Genomic DNA, 18,758 nt, shown 5'->3' with positions numbered 1-18,758 from the left:
AGAGAGAGAGAGAGAGAGAGAGAGAGAGAGAGAGAGAGAGAAAGATATTTGTTTTTAAGAATGTGTTAGTGTTTCTCAGCCCAGGTACATACCTGTGGCAAAGGTGCATGTTGGATGACACAACTATGACAGGTTTCTTTAAGGAAAAAGAGGTAATAATCATTTTAGATGCTTACTTCCTGAGTGAACAGATGCACATATTTTCAGCAAATTGTTGAGATACTTCCTGTTGTAAAGCAGTTCTTAAAGACTTGGAAGAGTTATTTGCTTACATCAGATTTTAGGAAGTAATTCATAGAAGAACAATTCAAATACAAGGCTTAATATTGTTCCTCAAGCTACACCCTCTCTCCCTTCTTGCAGAAAAACACTGCCCAGACTTCCTATTAAATACAATCTTTTCCTAAAAGAAGGTGAGTGGTATCAATTTTGAAACAATGGAATGCCATCTGGGATGGTCGTTTATAGAAGAGAAGCTAAAAATGAAAATTATCATCAGGGAAACTGAACATACAGAAAATGAAGAGTATTTCGTTAGATTCTAACAAAGTACTTATAATCTTATTCAAAACAAAATCTTATTCAAAACTTTTGAAATGAAAATCCAAGCAGAACAGAGAAATACACAGATAAATATTCTCTAAAGTATATATGCTTATATACCTATACATGTATATATGTATATTATACATATTTATCACACATATCATTATATAACATATAAATGAAGTGTATGTATTTTTATATACATATACCATATATATATTTATATCATATATATAAACAGGATATATTTATGGAATGTTTATGAATCTTCAAACATGATTTTGTATAAGGGACATAGAAATTTACAAATAAAGAAGAAAATAATTTTAAACACTTTAATTCAACATTAATTTTGAAAAGGTTATTCAACTGCTATCTTTTTGTGAACTTTTAATAAAATATAGTTTTCAACTTGCTGAAATTTCTGGTCACTATTGTGAATGCTTATGACTTAGATTTTTTATATTTCCTTCAAAGTTCTATGCTTAAATCATAAAAATATTTTTAAATTACTCATGGAAAATAATTTACTGGAAATATGTCAGCTGAAAGATATGGAAGTCTGGATGAATCTCACATACACTACAAACAACTGTGTGGCCATGTGTATTCAAACTCTGGCAGTCATCTTTGTATGCACTGAAATATGAATATTCATCCTTTGTGTTTCACTGTGATGTGTGTGACAGTATTATATGCCACCTTGACCTCTGACCATCACCAGAGATTAGAAGGATGTTATGTTGAGTGGCAATAGATTGAATTTCATAGCACACCTTCTTGTGACAAGAAACCATGACCCCCCTGAGATGTAATGAGTGAGAGAGTTTTGTGTTTGGAAGTGTCAGGAAATAGGGAGAACTACCTCAGGACATGCAGGTCAAAGTTTGAGGGAAAATATGTCTAAAAAATAAGAAGAGTAGAAGTATGGGTAAAATAAATATGGAAACAGAAATCATGTGAATAACACCCATTTTACAAGTTGCTTCACACATACACTCTGATGTAGCCACTTTTTAATCTCTATGGAAACTTCAAATAAAATGATTCAGTGAAAAGTTGGAGATTTTAGGCGAAGTTAAAAGTATAGGTACAACTGAGATTCCATGAAAACATGTTGCTAAGAAATTTACTGCTATTAACCACTTTCTGCTGTATTCTGGAGGAATGCTTTCCATTCTATATTAGTTATTTACATACCTTTTCTAAAATATTCTTTTTTTCTAGTTTTATAATCATTCTAATTACTGGCTTGTCCTTTTAATATTCTTACAAAAATCCAATAAATAATCATTGAGTTCCAAGAATATTTCTTCAAGAAAAGTAAATATAATGCTGAGCTCTCTAAGGTATAAGAATTTTTTTTACATCATCATAAAAATTATCACTTAGAAATGATTTTATGGATCGTCTCTGTATTAATTTATCATATTTTGGTATGTCCCCCAAATAATTCATGTTGCATCTGCTACAGGATCATTATATTTGGTTGCTGGGAGGACATATTTTTCCATTATCAAAGTGAACTAAATGCAGTCTCTAAAAAAGTACAGAAAGCTTTCTCTTGCCTAATTATTTTCTTCTTTATTACTTCAGTGACTTGTTCTCATGGATAATTCACATTTTTTGTTCAAATTTTACTTGTTTAGCAGGATAGAGATTAACCTTTATATTTGGTTAATATTCATTCCATATTTTATTTCATAATGTTTATTAATAATGCTTAATTTTTGCTTAGACACTTGCTACAGAGAAGAGTGGATGTGCCACATTTGTCAATTTTTGTAAGTTTATAAATGTTTAAATTTTACTTTAAGCAGAAATTACAGAAAGATCAAGGTAATCTGAATTATGTGGTCCTCACTTCTCTGCTTCCTTGACTATGGGGGAGCAAAATTCTCCATTTGATGGACATGGGTATGACCAGGCAACATCAGCCATGGAAACATCAACTGCCATGGGAACAGATGTAGAGAAAATCTGTAATTTAAGATATTAAGTAAACTTGAAGAAGATAATTCAAGTCATACATGTTTTCCCTAAAATATCAGTTTTTTAAACTATTCTTTGTCAGCTGTGATTCTTTGAGCTATCACTAAGTCACCTTGATTTATTTTATGTACATAATACCTTTGAAGGTAGTAAGAGTCATGCCTTGTTTCTTCTCCCTTCCCATCAATTTCCTTATTAATTGTTTTCTCTTTTCTGGCACCAATTTTTGCAACTGCTAATCTCATTTAAACTTTTCTTTTTTAAGTGCTTCTAAGGCTCTAAAAAGAAGCTCTCAGATGCTAGAATGAAGTTCAGGAAAGGACTAGAATGCAGCAACTAGATTTGCCTGTTCAAGGTAGGCCAAAGGCATCTAGGCCAAGTCCCAGTTTGATTGCAGGGAATACAAAATGAAAAGGGCTCTCTGGCTTTGAGAATTTTACACACACTCATAAAAAAATAATACATTATATTTCCATATTACCTTAATAATTCCAAAAATTAGTAATTTTCAACTTTTTTGGAAGTGGGACGTAGAGTAGATGATGTTAAAATGCATCACACTGCTATGGGAATATACAGAGTCACAAGTATTTCTATTCCACCAGTTACTAGTTGTAATTCCAAGGCGTTGGTTGTTACCAGAGAGGCTCTAACAGATTGGTGACTAGATACGGTGGAAGTCAACAATTCTTGCTGATACATTTCAAGTATTAGGACTAGACTCTGGTCTGTGAAGAAACACGGTTAATGTAAATAGGACCAAACATTCTTGGCGGAACTGAAGTATCAGGCCAGTATTGAGAAAGGAGGAGGACTGAAACACAGCCAAATAAACCATGCACCCACCTACCAAAAAGTGCTATAGAGGTCAAGGACTTGGTCTTAAACCTAAGACAGGAATTTTGAATTTAGAACTATAATTTATGGTCAGAAAGGATCTAGTAAACCCCAGTGATGTGAAAACAGGTCATGGTTTAGACTTCCTCTTAACTAAAGGCTGGACTTGCTGAGAACTTCAGGGACAATCGACACTGTATGTATGTATGTATGTATGTGTGTGTGTGTGTGTGTGTGTGTGTGTGTGTATATGTATATATATATATATATATATATATATATATATATATATATATATATATATATATACACACACTGTATTCTTAAATGCCATCCAGGAAATGCTCAGATCATCCAAAAAAAAGTTCCAGGATAGCCCTGTAAAGGAGTGATTAATATTATTCTCTCCTAAATCATGGGTAATTTAACGTAGAGAAGAAAAAATGCATTATTTGTCATGCTTTATCCTGTGTTTGAGCAACACTGAGCAACTACATCAACCCCCTCTCAAATTAATTGATTTCTTGTTTACTGATATATTGATGGAGAAATTAAAAGAAGTATTATTTACATGTTATTAAGCTAACAAATATTGCCAAATTAATTACTTGTGGGTAACACTTGAGAAATTCTCTCCATCCCATTCCTGCTATAGAACTATAAGCTATGGGGGCACCTGGTGGTTTAGTGAGTTAAACATCCTACTGTTGATTTCAGCTCAAGTTATGATGTTGCAGTTCATGAGTTCAAGCCCCACATTGAACTCCAAGCTGGGAGTGGGGAGCCTGCTTGGAATTCTCTCTCTTTCTCTCTCTCTCTCTCTCTCTCTCTCTCTCTCTCTCTCTCTCCCTCTCTCCCTCTCTCCCTCTACCCCTCCCCTGCCCCTCTCTCTCTCAAATAAATAAATAAACTTCAAAAAAAGAACTATAAGCTATGAGGAATAAGGAAAGGAAAGATATTTTCAACTTGACGCCTACAGGGAAGCCAGCATATCATGAAACTGAATCATGGCGTAAGGAGACAATCTGCACATCGCTTTTCTCTACTTAATTTCAAATGTTTGTCACAAAACAATGCCCAACCAGCACCATATAACTCCCTGTTAACTGTCAGTAAGATAAGGCTAAAAGGTTTCTACCTCTGATTTCTCCCCCAGAAAGAGTACCATTCTAATTTCATGACTCCTGGTTTACATTCAGTATATAAGCATTTGAATATCATTCTTGTTTTATGTGTATATTTGAATAACTCTTTATATTGACATACTTTTAAGAAAAATCTTCTTTCAAAATCTGAACAAGATGTTCAAAAATGCAAAACTGGTTTTCAGTAAACCAAGTTAAACTTAAAAGTGATGCTGTGTGGAAAAGAGCAACAAAATGTTTCCTAGCGGTTATGTACGATTGTTTTATTAGGTTTGATAAGACTAAACAGTCCAAAGATTTGACAGTCCTGACACCTGGCATATGAAAGATGGAATTCCTGAATGGAAATTATTCTTATTGAACTTCTCTGAAGAGTTTGCCTGGAAAGAAGTATCTTTTCCAACGCCAGTACATTCTCGGCGCTCCTTCAACTGGCTGAAAAATGAGGTACTGAATTCTTTGCTTAATAGGAAATCTACTGTTGTTTTAATACATTTTTTGGAAACCTTTTTTTTTTAAATTTCTGTCATCACATTTCCTTTGTGGAAATAAATATGACACCATATGGGAAAAAATGTTATAGCTCCATATGTATAGAATAATATTCTGAATTTAAAGATGAACTAGCTCTAACCTCCATTTAATGATCAGAAAAATGTTGAAAATAAATACCCATACAGTTTATATGCTTCATGATTGCTATGCAAAACACCAAGGTAATATGGCTACTCTGTACTTGGCTGTGTTTAGGTAAAATCAGAAGTGTTTATAACATGAATAATAAGGTATTTTTATGCGGCTACATTATTTATCTTACTGGTTCTACTGTGTGATGCACAACAGACTCGTACAGACTTGTACTGTAGTTCAGATAGTCATATACAATATAGCTCAAAGAAGTGATTCCTATTCTTTCACCTATGACTTAAAAAAATGTAAGACAGAAAACCAAATAAAAAGAGGTTCATAAATCACAACAATATAGATGTTGAAAAGGAAAAGTGGGTGTTTTTTGTTTTTGGCCTGTCAGTTTATCACATGAATTTTTAAGTTATGAAACATAAAGAATAGCTTCATAATTGAAAACAAAAAAGGAGAATATGGATTAATTGAACAAAAAAAATAAAGGATTCTGCAGAATTTAGAGCTCATTAGAGGAAGCTATCCATTTTGGAAGGTCGAAGACACAAAAGTATTTTGTCATTCTGGAATACTTTCTCTTTTCGGCCCAAGGCTCAATCATAGGAGGCACTATAGAACCAATACTTGGGGTAGAGAGCTAACAGGTATATTGAAACATTTGCCTCTTTAACCCATGAAGTATGTTCCATGAGTCCAATATGGTAGTAGGTGATGGATCAGAATTCATGAGTCCCCAAAACAATGAGCTGAGGGAAATTCTAACCTAGAGGTGACTAACATGTCATATCAAAACAACTCTACTGGCAGAGAATACTCTTCCTCCTGAAATACCCATTTTATCTTTGATCCAAACATGATCTTCCTTTATGTTTTGCTCATTTTTCTCTGATCATAGAAAAGCATTTATCTCCTATTTGTCTCATGTCTCCTGTTTCATATGGTAGTTTCAAATAGGTGAAGATAGTCAAGTTCCTCAGCCTATGAGTCCAATGGAACCCTGTATTCTCCAGAGAAAACATTCTCGGCTCTTGACTTCATTTTTTTAAATGTGAATTCTTGTCATGTTTGTTCCCCATCTTATTCCACATCTTTAAATGAGTTCATAAGTTCTCCACACCAATACATTTTAAAATGTGTCAATCAAGATACTCCAAATGCACTCCAATTACTGTAGAGGATCAGAACACTATCACTATCTCACTTATATTAGGTGTTATTGGAAACTAACATTTGTCCTCCAAATTTACAGTGAAACACTTTCCTCCCATATTGCCAGTCTCATCAACAGAATTACCTTCTTGCCATTAATGAACTCTCTCTGTATATATATATAGGGGCAAATTCTATGACAACCTAAACCAATAAAACATGAGAAAAATAATTTTGATTGGACTAGATGAATGTTCCTCATGTTTGAGGGAGGTTAGTGCCATGAGTAGTTATCCATTTGGCAGTTGAAATATTTCTTTCCTTTTCCTTGCCATGATTTATGTATAAGACAGCAAAAATAATACTCTCATCTATGATAGAGTTCTTTCTCCACATGAGCTTTTCTGCTTGCCAGCTTTCAACTTTACATTTTATCTGAAGTCTCAAGTAACTGACAGCATAGTCATTTTTTATATGCTTTTCCATTCCAATACTTGTTTCAATTTCACACTTCTGTTAAGAGGCAGGTATCACGCTTCAGTTCTGAGCCCCCAGGCAAGTGTTTCAGAATTGTCCTTACCTTCCTCTTTTGTGAATTGAGAAATAAATGGCTCACCAGTGGTAAAGAGGTTCTTCTTTTGTGATTCTTCATTGCATTATTTATACTTCGGCGCATAAATAAGGCTCAGATATAATCACTTGATATCAGATATTAGAGAAAGAAGAGGAAAAGAAAGGGGAAAAACCCCAAAACCTTAAGGATGATGATGTCAGAGTATCTCTGGGAATAGCCACAGATTGGTAACTGTGATTATTGGTTTTGTTATATTCATCCTCAATAAGTTTTTAAATTTCCTTTTGAATGAACACAGTATGTCCAAGGAATGTCACTGTAGTGCCAAAGATTTACCATTCTTTGAAGATGCTGTCAGAGCTTTCGGATACGTTGAATATTAGGATAAGGATGTTTTTAAACTCTCAGTCTCCTGGCTCCTTTTGTAGGCTCCAGACTACAGCTGATCTAGGCTAGAGATTTATGTTTAAGCAAGTGAAGAGTTCTAATTAAAATCTTGTTCTGGACATGTTAATAACTGAAATAAGACAGTGTTTGTGATAAAATGATCAATTACATACAGATGAGCAGAATATCAAGGGGCCTGTTGAAGTTTTGTCCAAAAATGGGGAAGAGGTGTTCTATTGAATAACATTTGAAGGGGCTGTAGGAAACAAAAGTAAAGTTGCATTTTGCTGAGTTACTAATTCATGATTCTTGCTACTTTGGAGGGTTGGCAAGACCTCAAAAGGTAATAGTTTAAAGACACTCCTAAGAAGACCAGATTGTGGGCAAATTTGGGCAAAATGCCCTCTAGCAAGCCTGGTGAGGTCTTACCCTCAGGAGACCGTTCCCACATGATCAATGTGTATTGACCAATGGAAAACAAAATCCAAAAACTCAGGAGGCCCTCTTCAAATGTTCTTGATTATAAACAGTCCTTGGGACTTGGGGAGCTATAATATGAGAGATCAAATTGCTCACCAGAGGCTCCAAGTCAGATGTATTTTGATTTAGAAATATGTTTTGATACCTAAAGTTTATGATTTTATTAAAAAGAAATTATACTTGCTTCATTCTAAAAGGTTTGTGGAGGGATTCCGGGGTGTCTCAGTCTGTTAAGTCTCCAACTCTTGATTTCAGCCCAGGTCATGATCTCACAGTTCGTGAGTTCGAGCCCTGCATCAGGTTCTGTGCTGACCATGTAGAGCCGTGCAGAGCCTGCTCTGTACCTCTGGCTCTGTTCCTCCCCCACTTATGTGCGTTCTCTCTCTCTCTCTCTCTCTCTCTCTCTCTCTCTCTGTTTCTCTCTCTCTCTCTCTCTCCAAATAAATAAACTCTAAAAAAAAACTTGTGGAATAGAAGGAAATGCATGGCAGTAGTTGAGTCAGGACACACTGGGTCAAAAGGTCTTTGGATGGGCATGTGTCAGCTGTGGGGAAGTTGTGTCGGTGATGTCTAAAGACAAGTGATAAACAGCCTGGGCTTTCTGTGCATTGCTCTATCTCCATGGCTGCTAGGATGCATGGCCCTGTCTGTTGTGTAGTTATACAGAGCACAAATGCTGCACGGGCATTTTAGATTTCTGATCTTGATTCACTTTCCTCTCTGGCCAATTCTCTGTGAGTGGTTATTTTTTTATCCTTAATAGTCAGAGTTTTGTGCCTCTAGAAATATACTACAATTTTATGGCTCTTTCCGATGAGTGAATTTTTCAGCAACCATATGGTGTGGCTGGCTCTGACTCTGTCCAACTCTAATGACCTTCAGAATCTGTGCAGCAGCTTGTTCATTCCGATCTTTCTTAAGCCTTGCTGTATGGATTGCAGTCTTTGATAAGTCAAGTTGTTGAGTTATCATTCTCTTCCAGAAGGTTTAAATAAGAGAGTTTGAAAGTCATCCTTGGGTTGAGCTTTATTTTTGCACAGTTTGCTCTCTCCTTTGCCATAGGCATAATAAATCTAAGGCATGCCTTGTCATTTTCTTTTTGAATATTTTAGAAAATACTTCTCAAGCCCTTTCATGAGAAGTGCCTAAGATAGTATTACTGTCCCTTCTCACTTGTATGTATTAGAATATTTTCTACCATGATCTCAGTTTATACTTATTGAACCTCACTGAAATGCACTTTTTTCCTTTTTTTCTTTATTTTTAACATAACATAATTTATTGTCAAATTGGCTTACCTACAACACCCAGTGTTCATCCCAGCATGTGCCCTCCTCAATGTCCATCACCCACTTTCCTCTCTCCCTCATGCCCCCATCACTACTTGCTTACTCTTGCAATTATTTCAGAGTTTAAAACAGTAAAATATTAGGTAGTGTCATCAGTTTCTTTTCTAAAGTAAAACTCTTATTTTTATCCACATAATAATCACTTTAATTAATATTTACTGTATGATTAGCATAGCATATAGTATGAAGAAATTTAATGTGTAGAATGAAACACTACTGTTAGTAATAATAATATTAAATATATTTTAAAAAGGTAAAATTTGTTGAGTGGGTCCTACTTGCAAGGCACCATGGAAGAATTTTACATGTCAGATATCAATTAATTCTCATGCATATATGAATGGATTATAGAAAAATGAGATGTGGGAAAATTTGTTCTTTTCACACGGGGCAATAATAAATGTCACGTGGACAATACACAACAAATTCAAAGTTAGGCAGCTGGATTTCTTGAAATTATCCTGACTTTCTGGACAAGATAGAGAGAGATGATTAAAATAAACTATTTCTGGGATGCTTGGCTGGCTCAGTTGGTACAGCATGTGACTCTTGATCTTGGGGTTGTAAGTTCAAGCCTCATGTTGGGTTTAGAGATTACTTAAAAACAAAATCTTTAAAAAAAAGAATAAAATAAATATTTCTGGTGAGAATAGAGTTTAGCTCATGAAAGGCCTAGTGAGTCTGTCAAATAAAACGGGACTTTATCTTAGGGTAATGTAGATCAGGAAGGGCAGTTAAGTAAGGGGTGACATAATTGGCTGCAGTTTGAGAAAGCTCTATCTGGTAATTGGTGAACTGGAGGCAGGAGAGGTGAGAAATAGTTAAACCTCATTCCCAAGTTTCTGACTTGTGTTGCTTGAGTGAATGGGATATTTATATGACAGTGCAGGAGGAGTGAGGAAGATAATGTACTCAGGTTTGAAAACGTGGAGTGGCACTGAGGGGAATAGGGGATAGAGTAGAGTTTGACCCTCAGATAGAGATTTGTGCTAGTTCTGGATGGAGTCGAACTGAATGGGGTTCTCCTTTGAGCATTATAAAGCACTGAGATGAGAGAGGCAGGGACTCAGGAGAATTCCAACACAGGCATCCCAGAAGACAGGGAGTTGACAGAGTTGCCTGACAACCATTTTGAACAGTGATGGGAGGAATACCAAAACAAGCAGGTGTTGTGAAAGCCAAGAAAGGCATTTCAAGAGACAGGACGACTGTCATACATTTTTGAAAAAAGCTTTGTAATCTGATGATTGAAAAGATTCTGTTGGTTTTATTACCAATGAGATTGTTGGCAGTGTTGGCATGAGTAACTTCAGTGGAATGATGGATTCCACAAAGCAAGCTGAGTTTGACTGGGGAAACAACTGGGAGGTGAAGAAGCAGAAATAGTAATGTAACAAGTCTTTAAGAAGGTTGTCTGTGAAGTGCAGGAGCAAGGATACGTGCTGGCCTAAAGAGACATGTAAAAACAGTCCCAATAAACTTAGACAAAAAGTACTCATAGTTGATTTGGCACCAAGAGAGAAGGCATAGAAAGAGGCATAGGTGTATCTATTTTGCAAATACATGTAGTGCGAAGAAGCTTAAGTCCTCTGTAATGATACAGCAGATTAGAGAGAGGGGAGGTACTTAAGGAGTTTAGAGAAGCCTCAATTAGCTGTTTGGGGAAAAAGGAAAGAGGTGGATTAGGGTGATGTGAAAGGTAAGCTATGTTGAGGAACAAGTTGGGGCTACAGATCATGGCAGGGATCTACAAGTTGCTGCCGTTTTCTCCAGAAGAATTTCACATCCTGGAGAAGGCAAACAACTGCATTTCTTCATGCTTGAGGTTTTTCTATATGGGTGACTGAAGAACTCATATGAGTGGAGAGTGTATTACTAAGAAAGGAGTTGAAAAAACAGATCTTGTTATCTGGTTTGAGTAGCAATAAAAAGCAAGAACTATTTAATAGCATGAGTTATGCGCCACATGTAAAGGGATAAAGCAATCAGCAAAACAGCTATGGGTCCTGTTCTCAGTCATGTTAGTAGTCATACAAATGTATAATTACCAGTGATATTAATTGCTCTGAAAGAAAATTAAAATATGTGGTGAGAGGCTAAAGGACACATGGTCAAATATTTTAGATCAGATATACTGGAAACAAATTCTGAGAATGGGAGCATCACAAAGAAGTCTTACTGCTGAATGTTCTCAGGAGATTTGAGGAGACCTAGGGAAGCAGTACGGGGTTCTGAGAATAGCATGGGAAGTGAGGATCCTTCTCAGTAATGCTGAGAAGGTGGGCCGCCATGTGGTTGCACCTGACGTCTTCGCTGATCCTGTGGGAAGTCTTGCTGCTGTCATTGCCACTCAAATCTGTCCCAAATTGAGGCCAGGGGACAACGATTTGCATCTTCACATTACACACTCATTGGCTGAAGGTTGTCCCACCGAAAAAGTTTGTAATCATGAGCAAATCACTCGCTGCTACAGCTGAGGGAAATTCATAGTGAGGGTCATAGCAGAGAGCTTCTTAGCAGCCCATATTTCCAACAGTTGGGGGCGTTGTGTTAGCCCTAAAGATGGTATTGAAGTGAAGTGCCATTTAATCCTTTATAGTCTACTGCTAAGTGATACAGATCCAGTAGCATCTTCTAGGAAGTGTTCTGTATCTGGGAACAGCTCCTCCAGGATCCCTGTTGACTTAGTTTCCTGGGAAACTTCTAAGGAAAGGGTTATCGGATCAATTGTAATCCCTGTTGCTGCATGTGATCTTTTAGCAGTAGCTGATATTCATCACCCTCCTCCATGACATCTCCCAGATTTTGTTTTCTTATTTTTAACTGTTTTGCTTGCTAGGTAGACTTCCTGGTGGAGTGACTGAGATTGTTATCCCCGGAGGATCCCTGGTTACCATGCTATTCTCAGACATTGGCTGCTGTGCTTGTTCATTATTTTAAAAACCAGTTATGGAAGCAAGGGAATACCCCATTGCAGCTTCTGAGCACAAAATGTATTCATCCTCATTTTGCAGCTTTAAGGTCAGGGTGGGTCTCTTGGAAAGATTCCTGCTGAAATGGTGATTACTTATTTTTCCTGATGTTTTCTTGGCACATGGAACAACTTTGAAAACGAAACTGATGAATATAATTAGGTATATATTGAAGAGACCCATTCTGCCATTCAGCAGGTAAGTAATTTCTGGGTGGTTTTATACATGTCCTATGGTCATGAGCCCATTGCCACGGTTCAGTCGCTATAAAGTTGGTCCTTTTGAGTCATAGTCATGTGGAATTCTGTGTCAATAGATAATACATTTTACTATATGTTTTTAGATATACAGGAAAGCCAAGCGTAGGAAAGACATTTATAATCAGTATATGGATCTGACATGCTGATCTTTCCATGTGGGAGGAGTCCAATGCATAATCAACTTTCTACCAAGTGGTTGAGTGGTCTTCAGGAGGCTGGAATCACATCAGAAGTTTATCATTTGTATCTGTTGTTGGCTAGTTAGACATTCAGCAGGAATAGTGTCCAGAACAGTCTTGGTGAGTGATTGCCCATGAATAACCTCCATCCCTGCCATCATGGAAGCTACATTTATTATCCCTTTGACCCAGCACTGGTTGACCAGTGACAGTGACTGACTGACTTTATATCTTAGTCATTCTCTCTACTTTGTTACTTAAGTTTCTCTCTCTGGGGTTTATGCTCACTAGTGGCATTAGCATGCAATACAAAATCTTCACGCTCTATGCCCTCTCCCAGAAGTCCATCCACATGTTTCTTCCCTCAGTTTTCATTGTATTATTAAGAAATATACCTCTTGACTGCCTATCTCTTTTATCTACAATAATAATGTGTTTTATTAATCCTTTCCACAACTTCGTTGGTGGAGTTGTCCTCTTCTACAACGTCATTGTGTTGCTCATTGTGAAAACTGCACCTGTTTTGTTTCTAACAGTTAAGAGCTGCTACCTGGATTCCTATTCTATCATCCCATCATCCCCATCAGTTTCATGAGTCCTAGCTTTCCCCCCAACCCCCATCAGCCACCGTCTACAGAGGACATGTTGTACTGAACTTAATGATGACGGTGCTCCTCCCACTAGGCATTCCTTATTCATTTAGTAAATGAAATTTTCCCCAGGCCATACCATGGAACATATTAAACTGGTAGGTTTTCCAGCCTTAGCTAGTACATGCATTCTAGAATGTTTACATCTCTGAGTCTTTGGAACCCTTCCTCCCTTACCTGTTGCAGCAATTCTGGCATTTGTACTTCATTAAGGCAAACTATCAATTTTCGTAAGTTTCCAAGAGTCATCTTAGCCATGTATTAGTAATGCCTCCTGGGGTCCTTGCCAGAATTTGAAATATAGTACAGATAAGTATTCCATATCAGTAAACTTTTCCTTATCAGATTTATGTCTGCTTCCCTCAGTGCATCTGAGAATACAGTTCCATGCATTTTTTCCTTGCTCCTGCTGGTCTATATCAGCCAGCAGGAACTTCTTCAGTCAAGAGTCCCTCTCTTTCCTTGGCAGACTACTCTTATTCCTCTTCAGGCTATGATAGGATTTGACAGATTTTTAGTGGTAGGGTTTTAAAATGGTTGCCAGGATGGTAGAAGGGAGTAGATCGTTGAAGAGGTAAGCATTGTCTTGTAAGGCACCTGCCTTACTTGAGGCCTCTGCATAAACTTCTTGCAAGGAGAGCTATTAAGTTCTAATAAAGAGGGTATAGAGTCAATTTTACAGGCCCAACAGGTTCAGGGAGTTTGAGAATTCAAAGTTCTCAACCTAGAAATCCTTGTTCCATATCTTAGGGTCTTTCTCTTTTCCACTTTGGGCTGTGACCTTGGCACAGAAGACCTCGACTACCAATGCAGCCTTGTCAGAAGCTCTGTTATTCTTAAGATAAAGTCATGTATCTGATCCTCTGTTCTGACTTCCCCCTACTGCATGAGATTAGGGTTTCTTTAAATGCAGCCGATGAAGACCTGTAGTTTTGTGTTTTGCATTAAATTGGGAATCAGTGACTGAGCCTGACAATGTCTTTCTTCAGTGAATCAATGGAACTAATCAAGAGCCACCTATTTCCATAGGCATTATAGCTACCAATTTGCTCATTCTGCCCATGTGCTGGAAATATTGTTGTCAATATTGTTCCCTCCTACTGGTATCCCATCTGAGTGCATCAACAATGAATGTTTAAATTAGAGCATGCCAGAGGCTCTCCACACCCCTCCTAACCTCAGTGATGGTGTCTTTATTGTCACTCAGACACTGGGAAATCCAGCTCTAATGTTTCACTTTACACTTGCTTCCTAGTACCATCCTTGATACTATCATAGGCTGGATTCCCTGGAAATAGACTCTGAGAAAAAAATGTATTCTAAAAGTTCATTGGAAAGATTTTAAGGAGATATTCCTGTAAATAAGTAGGGAAGACAGGAATGGAAAGAAAGAGATGTTCATCCATCATGAAACATGCTGTAATCAATAACTGGTGAACATTTATAATTCAGTTGAAGCAAAGGGACAGACATTTAGACATGGTATAGCCTTCATTGGATGGTCATTTCCAGTGTAATCTGCAATGGTGAGCAGTTGAGAGCTGATATCAATTGATAGTCAATAGCAGTTTATCTCACTGCTGAAAAACAGATCTGGATAAAGCATGCAGTATTTACTATGGGAGGATTCAAGGTAGGCTTTGTGCTTTGTGAAGAAATATATAGATTAAGATCATTAACAGGCAATGTAAAGGCAAATGGTGGGAGAAGAACATTGCAGACAAAAGGAAGACCATGTGTGAAAATTCCAGAGTTAGGAAAGAAGCTGTCCTTCCAAAGGTCTTGAAGACATCAATTGTGAAGAGGAGTAAGCAAGAGAGATTGGCTCAAGACATGTATAGAGAGATAAACAACAGTTAGATCCTGTAGGATCCTTTAGAGCATGTTAAAGATTTTGAATTTTAATATGATGGGAGCCATTGAAGAATCAAAAGTCAGAAAGTTTAAGAAGTCGAAGTAACATTATCAGCTCTGACTGAAAAGATCTCTTTGGATGGCAGTATGGAGAATTGTTTGGAAAGTCATCAGAATCCAACCAGAAAACCCACATAGTGATTGTGGACATGAAGAACAATGGGAAAATATACAAAAATTTCAAGAGAATCAATATCCATAGGACTAATCCAGTGGATTAGATGTGAATATTGAAGGACAGCGAAGTGTCGAGAAACAGAGACAAAAACAGCATTCTGCCTTGAACACCAGATGTATAGGTAAATAGCTTGTGATCTAGAGACACTGGAGGTTGAAACTGAAAATCTGAATGGACCTTAGTTGAGTCAGCACTTATAAGATGGTTGATGGTGACATCAAGGCAGTTGGATATATGTATGAAACACCAGTGAGAATACTAGACTAGGAAAATAAATTTAGGAGCTATAGACTATACTTAAACCCAAGGAAAAGAATGAGCTTAAATATGAATGCGGTGTAAAGTGGGAACATAAAAGCTAAGACATGAAAAATATTGTCAAGTTGGATAGAGATCCCAGTTTTTAGATATTCAAAGGTTCACTCCCTTTCTGTTTTTTAATTTCCCTCATTCTCTTTCCACCCCAACTCCCTGCACCTCTACTTGGTGAGCTCCAGACATTATCAGTATACAGAATGTGGCTGCAGACTATTGCAAGGATTTCACCGGAAACCCTTGTCATTCAACTTGAGTGGATTCTAGAAGGCCCTGTGCTTAAATCCAAATATTTGCTCTCAATCTGAAGCATTTCAGAAGGTTCCTTTTCTTTCCAAAGTTGTATATATTACAGTTTTATTTTTTCAGTCATGTTTATGTCAGAGAAAGATGTCATTACTACCATTTTTCTGGTCTTTAACATCACTGTCTTCTTTTTGAACAAGGATGTGCCTCAGGATATATGTGAGCTACTTGAATGTGGTGACTATGTCTTATTCATATTATGGTTCCGATGTTTTTCCTAGAATATGACAAATAAGCAGTGATCAACAAATGCTGATTGAACAAATAAATGAAAGAAACCTGAATAAATGACTAGGAAGGTACTAAGGGAGAGGGAGAAAATTATTAGAGCAGAAAGAAAAGGAAAGGAAAGGAAAGGAAAGGAAAGGAAGGGAAGGGAAGGGAAGGGAAGGGAAGGGAAGGGAAGGGAAGGGAAGGGAAGGGAAGGGAAGGGAAGGGAAGGGAAGGGAAGGGAAGGGAAGGGAAGGGAAGGGAAGGGAAGGGAAAGGAAAGGAAAGGAAAGGAAAGGAAAGGAAAGGAAAGGAAAGGAAAGGAAAGGAAAAAGAGAATAAAAGAAAAGAAAAAAGAAAGAAAAAGAAGTGGGGGAAACAATGACTACTTACAATCCAAGTCATTAGAAAATCATTGTAGCAAGACACATCTTTCATGTAGCCTGGTCTAATTCCTGGGACAGGCAATAGATTCAGAGATGTTTTTTATGTATTCTACATACCTTAAAGTATTAATTAAATGTTTTTAAATAGACATGTTTCATCACACTGTAAAAAGTGCACATGCTAAGTTTCTGGTGGGGATTTTTTTTTTTCTTAACAGCTGCGTGATATATTTAGAGGCACCATGAAGAATGCCTGAGGTTACAAAAAAAGGGGGGGGGGGCAGAGAAGAAATGAATCACTTGACATAATATGACTAAGAAAAGAAGCAAAAATTTTTCTATTAGTCAAATGTCAAAATATGTAGCAAAAATCAAAGAAGCTTAAAAACAAGCAAATCCAAAACAACATTGCTGCAGGCAGAAAAGAAATATTAACCAAATGATAAAAGGCCATTCCTAAACATAGACTTCAGCTTTTTTCTACGTTTACCAGCAAGCTGGTGGCAACTCAGATTTCAACAATTTACTTAACCACAGAAGATAAAGTTACTAGAAATTTTTATCATAAGCGGTGGTGGAGGAAAAGAATGGAAAGACAGAGGACCACTGTTAGAGGGCATCAGGAGGGGGCTGGCTGGCACTGAATGAGCAGCAAAGAGTCTATGTTTCAGCAGTCTGTGTTTTCTGAAAAGCAAAGGCTGGGATTTTTCCTTTTGCATTTTTCCTAATTAAGTTTTCTTATGTAACAAAAATGGATTTATTAAAAAATGAATTTAAGTAATATTAGCTTGATCACAGCTAGCTTATGTTGTAAGATTTCATATACTACCATCTGAAATTATAAACAAAATATTAGGGTGTTTTCCTGTCCAATATTTTTGGGGCATTTTGAAGTGGAGTTTTTCGTTATTCAAAAAGGAAATGATTATTCTGCTTCTGTTTATTGCCAGATGGTAATATAAATTTGTAGTTTATTTAAGAATAGACTTAAATGTGGGCCTTTGTATTTGGAATGTATCTATAATTTGATTGAATCCTTCTTATTTGTGATGTATCAATAATTTGATTGAATGTGAGTTATGTACTATGAAGTTGCATGTTAGATTAATTTCCTTTTTCTTCCCTGAAGACACCACAAATAAACTGCACCCAAAATCATGTGCTGACAATTTTGTGAGGCTCTTCAAATATATTGCCTTGAAACTTTTTTTAATAATAAAATAATTTTTTATATTTGGCTTTTTAGACCTTAAATGGCACCCAAAATACTTTTATTTGACTATGTACTATCTGTTGCTAATACATAAGTAATTCATTTTATGGAAAATATTTCTTCTAGCATTATTTTCTAACATTTTTATAAATATAATTTAAACATTTATTTGGAAAAGAGTCAGAATTTTGGAATATATGACTCTCTAAAAATACATTCAATTATAGATGATTCAGCATACACTTCCCCCATATATATCTGGATTCAGATCCTTTAGTTGTTTAAATAATAAAAAATTATAAGTCTCTTAAAATTTTTAGGTATATAAAAATTCTTCTTTGAAATGAATAAGAAAGTACCTTTAATTCACATTTCTAATATAGTTATCTTAAAATATGTTGAAATTCTTTTTATCATTAACTATTTTAACTATAGGAAAATCCAAATGCATACAGATTTTGAGACAACAATAAAACAAAGCCCCATATCTTCATTAAATTTTAGTAACTATTATCTCAGGACCAATCTTCCTTCACATGTGCCTCTCCTCACAAGACTTCTCAAAGCTACTGAAAGGTACTCTTTTCTAAAATAAAAAAGGATGGGGCACCTGGGTGGCTCAGTCTGTTGGGTGTCTGACTTCAGCTCAGGTCATGATCTCGTGGTTCACGGGTTCGAGCCCTGCATGACAGCTCAGAGCCTGGAGTCTGCTTTGTGGATTCTTTCTCCCTCTCTCTCTCTGCCCCTGCTCAGCTCTTACTCACTCACTCTCTCTCTCTCTCTCTCTCTCTCTCTCTCTCTCTCTCTCTCTTAAAAATAAATAAAACATTAAAAAAATTAAAATAAAAGAGGAGAAAACTAAAGGATAATTGTTTCAAATATCTCTGATCCCAGCCATTCACCTATGGGGCTCAGCGAGGGCAATATTCAACCTGAAATACGGCCCTGGCGGAGAGTCTTAAATGTTACTTAGTTACCTGTTAACCATTTTTAAAATCAGTGACCAAAGTTACCAGTAATGAAAGTCAAAGTGTATTCCACCTATGCACATAAATCGTATGCCTTTTGGTGGTTT

The 18,758-nt window shown here is 36.5% G+C and overlaps 1 protein-coding gene across 4 annotated transcripts in view; it reads left to right on the top strand.

Annotated features, from left to right (window-relative positions):
• Positions 1–18,758, top strand: part of CRPPA (CDP-L-ribitol pyrophosphorylase A) — a 670,733-nt gene that overhangs the window by 469,537 nt on the left and 182,438 nt on the right. For all 4 annotated transcript variants that reach the window (XM_045052438.1, XM_045052440.1, XM_045052439.1 and 1 more), the window contains 2 exons: positions 4,791–4,967; positions 12,116–12,271. The gene's annotated coding sequence lies outside the window, so the exon portion shown is untranslated. The remainder of the gene's footprint in view (positions 1–4,790; positions 4,968–12,115; positions 12,272–18,758) is intronic.

This window comes from Felis catus, chromosome A2 (genome assembly GCF_018350175.1).
Source record: "Felis catus isolate Fca126 chromosome A2, F.catus_Fca126_mat1.0, whole genome shotgun sequence".
Lineage (NCBI taxonomy): Eukaryota > Metazoa > Chordata > Mammalia > Carnivora > Felidae > Felis > Felis catus.
This window is presented reverse-complemented; position numbering and strand designations above follow the sequence as displayed.